The 4,569-nt window shown below is 33.0% G+C and overlaps 1 pseudogene; it reads left to right on the top strand.

The window, feature by feature from the left end:
- Positions 1-3,730: 3,730 nt before the first annotated feature.
- On the top strand, positions 3,731-4,159 carry LOC123815875 (annotated as a pseudogene).
- The last annotated feature ends 410 nt before the right edge of the window (positions 4,160-4,569 follow it).

Genomic DNA, 4,569 nt, shown 5'->3' on the forward strand with positions numbered 1-4,569 from the left:
GAGCCACTGTGTGCTTTTCATATTTGTCTTGCAGCTCTGCTCTGAGACCTAAATGTCCCAGAGAAGGACTGCTCCTACAGCCATGGTTTGCAAATGAGAAACTATGATGGACATGAACATGGTTGTAAGCTACTAAGATTGTGGGTCCTTTGTTTTCACAATATAAATCAACTTAAGCTGACTGAGTGCATAATTCTGCACAGCAGCATGACACTCATTTTATGTAAACCACATATTTTAATTTTTACATCAGCCTTTGATACATTATTATCTGTACTTTAATGGTGAGAAAAATACATCTCAGATAAACTAAGACTACTGAGTAATTCAATGACTAAGTTGAGTATAAAATCTAGACATTTAACTACTACTCTGTACTTCATCATTTGTTTTATAGATACATCACATAATTCATTGAAAGCTTAAATTTATGAAAAAATTACTACAACTAAAGCTTAATTGCCATATTTTTCAAGTCTTATTTTCTTTTGTCTACATGAAAATGTTAATAACCTTAAGCAATAAAATGTTCTTCCTCATGTAAAATTTTATTTCGTCTGAGAGTGATCTCAGTGGTAACCATTTTTATATCACAGAGAAATAAATGCTGGAAAATTTGCTTAATTTTTATTTTACTCAGTTATGTTGAATCATTTCTATATTTTAAAAATCAAGTTAAGTACAGTATTAAATAAGAATTTTCCTCAACAACAACAAAATTACCCAAATCCTCAATCTGAAAGAAACTGATTATTATTAGTAGTATTTGTGTTTCTTCTCAGAGATAACATATGCACACAAAAGCAACATTCTGAATCCTGTTATCATTTTTATTAAGTCTTACAGATCATAACATAGGAAATTATGACATATAAATCACATTTAAATCTATAGATACATAGATTAAGGGATTTTTCATTCTTTTAAAGTAGAGTCATGATTTCTTATACAGAAGTTTGCATATATGCAAGTATATCTGCAGAAAATCACTACTAGAAACATGGAATTGAGATAATTTATAACTTTTACATACATAGCCCAATCACTCTCATGAGAAGTTTTACCAGTTTGCAAAAGAGTTTTCTCACACACTTATCAATGTCAATCCAATAGGAGAAAAAATAATGTATTTTAGTGTGCTTTGATTTAGATTTTTCATTTCATATTGTAATTTGTTTAAGATTGACTAATATTTACTTTTATATAAGCTATCTGTTAATATTATTTGTTCATTTTTTAAAGACTTTATCAAAAATCTAAGAAATGATCATCATGACCACGGTCATCTAGATTTTTTCCTACGTTATTTCCCAGGAGTTTTAGTTTTGTATTTAACATTAGGTTATTTTTTTCTTCTCTTTTTTTTTTTATTTTACATAAACTGAGGCCCATTTAACATCAGGACCTTGTAAGTAAGAGATTAGATCTGGTACTTAGGCTTGGTGTTTTCAGGTGAGGTCAAAAGAGATTCATGCCCTTTAGAGGCTGGTGATACAAGTACCTAACCATCGACCTTCATCATGCTATCTCCCACACTGTGCTCTTTCTCACCTCTGAGCCTGCTTATGTTTCTCTGAACTGGTCTACAGTGAATTTTATTTTAAAAATATTTTATGCTAGTGTTATTGTTATGTTTTGCTTTCTTGATTAGTCTGTCTTTGAATAGGATGAACACTTTTAATAGAAAAGCATAATTCAGCTAACTGTATCTATTGGACGTAAGTTATTCAGACCAAAAAGCCCTAAAGGGGTGGTGTTGTCTTATCTGGACCTAGAGCTCTGAGATTAGGAGAGAAAAACCTCCTCATTTTTATTATTTATTTATTTATATTTTAATGGGTCATTTTTATTGCATTTTATTTTCCATTACCATCCCTACCCCTACATGATCTTCCACCTCTATTCCCCACCCCACAATCATCACATTGTTGTCTGTGTCCACGAGTTCTTTTCTTTTTAGCCTGATCACTTCACCCCCACCTTGAGCTGTCAACCTGCACTCTATGAGTCTGTCACTATTTTACTAGGCAGTAAAGGAGACTTGGAGACTTAAAGAAGACTTATGCTAAGTGAAATAAGCCAGTCAGAGAAAGACAAATACCATGTGATTTCACTTACATGTGGAATCATATAAACAGTGTGTGTGAACTAACAAGCAAAATAACATTGAGTCTTGATCCATTTTTTCCCTTTCTCTTTCTCTCTTTTTTTATTGCTGTTCACTTACAGTTGTCCCACCTTTTTCCCTGTTGCTCTCCCCCACCTCATCCTCTGTAACTCTCACTGTCAATCCTCCCAATTGCCCATGCACATGAGTCCTCTATTCATGTTCTTTGACTTGTCCCTTCCTCCTCTTTCCCTTCCCCCTTCCCTCTGGTTACTGCCAGTTTGTTCTTTATTTCCATGTCTTTGGTTCTATTTTGCTCACTTGTTTGGTTTGTTTATTAGGTTCTGCATATAGGCGAGACCATATGGTATCTGATTGATTTTAAGTTGATTTTTATGAAGTACATATGATCTGTGTCTAGATTCATGTTTACATGTGGATGCCTGGTTGGCCCAACACCATTTATTGAAAAGAATATCTTGCCCTGGCTGGTGTGGTTCAGTTGGTGGGAGCATCCTCCTGTAACTGAAAGGTGTGGCTTCAATTCCATCAGGGCACATACTTAGTTTGCAGGTTGGATTCATCTCAAGGTGGGTACGATCCCCGGTCAGAGTGCATGCAGTCCCTGATCCCAGAGCATATGAGAAGCAACCAATTGATGCTTCTCTCTTTCCCTTCCACTCTCTCTAAAAAACAATAAATAATTTTTTTAGGTAAGGATCAAAAATTTAAAACAAAAAGAAAAGAAATTCCTTCTCTGCTCCATTGTGATTACCTTTGTTTCTTTGTCAATGATTGGTTGACTACACTGGTGTAAGTACATTTCTAGACTTGCTATTATGTTTCATTAATCTATTTGTCAAGTAGTGTCAGCTCTCCAACTTTGGTTTTCTTGAATTCTTTGTAGGTTACTGTGGGTCTTTTGCCTCTCCACATAAATTTTAAAATCAGTTTGTCAATATCCACAAAATAGCTTGCTGGAATTTTCATTGAGATTATATTTAATCTATAGATCATGTTTGAAAGACCTGAATCATGACAATATTGAGTCTTAATATCCATGAACATGGAATATTTCTTCATTTATTTAGTTATTTGATTTTATTCTTCACAGTTTTATAGTTTTCCTCTTGTACATTTTATACATATTTTGTCATATTTATAACTTAGTATTTTTATACCCATATAAAATGGTAATGTGATTTTAATTTCAAATTTCATTTGTTCACTTCTATATCATGACTAATTTTTATGTAGATATATATTGACATATTTTTCTTATGACATTACTATCGATTTATATGCCTGTCAATAATTTGTGAGATGACCTTATTCTATGTACATTTAACAATAATTATTCAAATATATAATTTGTTGTATTGTTTGTTATTAGTGAGTCAAATACTATCATATGCTTATTTTCCAAATTTAACAGTTTGTGAATTTTATATTCATATTTTTAACCCATTTTTAGAAATTATCCAAATTATAAATTGGAAAGCTCTTTATTTGTTAAGCTTGATGTAATATTGTTACAATTACTGATTAAACCCTGAGGTTAATATGATATAAAAGACAATGATTTTCTGTTTCATGGCCATCACAGAAGAACCAGAAGTTAAAATGAAGTTCAGTCCTTTTGTGGCTTCTGACCACAGCAAGAACCATAAAAGGCATTTTAATGTACCTTCCTGCATTTGCAGGAAGATGATGTCTTCTCCTATTTCTAACGAACTAAGACAGAAATACAGTGTTCTGTCCATGCCCATCCAAAAGGATGATGAAATTCAGGTTGTGCAAGTCCACTACAGAGAGCAGCAAAGTTGCCCAGGTTCACGTGAAGGACTATGTCAGCTACACTGAAGGAGCGCAGCAGGAGAAAGCTAATGTCAAAACTGTTCATGTGGGTGTTCGCCCCAGCAAGGTGGTGATCACTAGACTAAAGCTGGATGAGCACCACAAAAACGTCCTTGAAAGTAAAGTTAAGTCTCATAAGTGGGAAAAAATAGGGCAAATGCAAGAAAAAAAACAACTGAAAAGATGCTGGAATAACGTGATCTTATATAGAACTTTCATGGGAAACTTAAATAAAAAAATACATAGCTAGAATAAAGGAATGTTAAAACTTGAAATTCCCAGATAAAATTTTTCTCATGTTATTTTCAATTTTAATAACAATAACTTTTTCAAATTATTAGAAAGTAATAATTTCTTAGAGGGATATTTGTCTCAAGTTACAGGTGGAGACTGGTAGTATTCAATACATACCACAGTTTCCAAATATTCTTTATATCCTGAATGCAGTTGTTTAAATTCAATATTGATAACATCAAATCTCAAAATAGGGGCTCACTTATTTACATGCAAGAGTTAAAATGGAAATACATGCCACCATTCTTTTCTTTTCTGTTTTATGGGAGGTCACTCATGCACAGTGGTTCACAAAGGTGGGATGGAATTCA

The sequence above is a fragment of the Phyllostomus hastatus genome, unplaced genomic scaffold (genome assembly GCF_019186645.2).
Source record: "Phyllostomus hastatus isolate PE091 unplaced genomic scaffold, TTU_PhHast_1.1 phas_contig_196, whole genome shotgun sequence".
Taxonomy (NCBI): domain Eukaryota; kingdom Metazoa; phylum Chordata; class Mammalia; order Chiroptera; family Phyllostomidae; genus Phyllostomus; species Phyllostomus hastatus.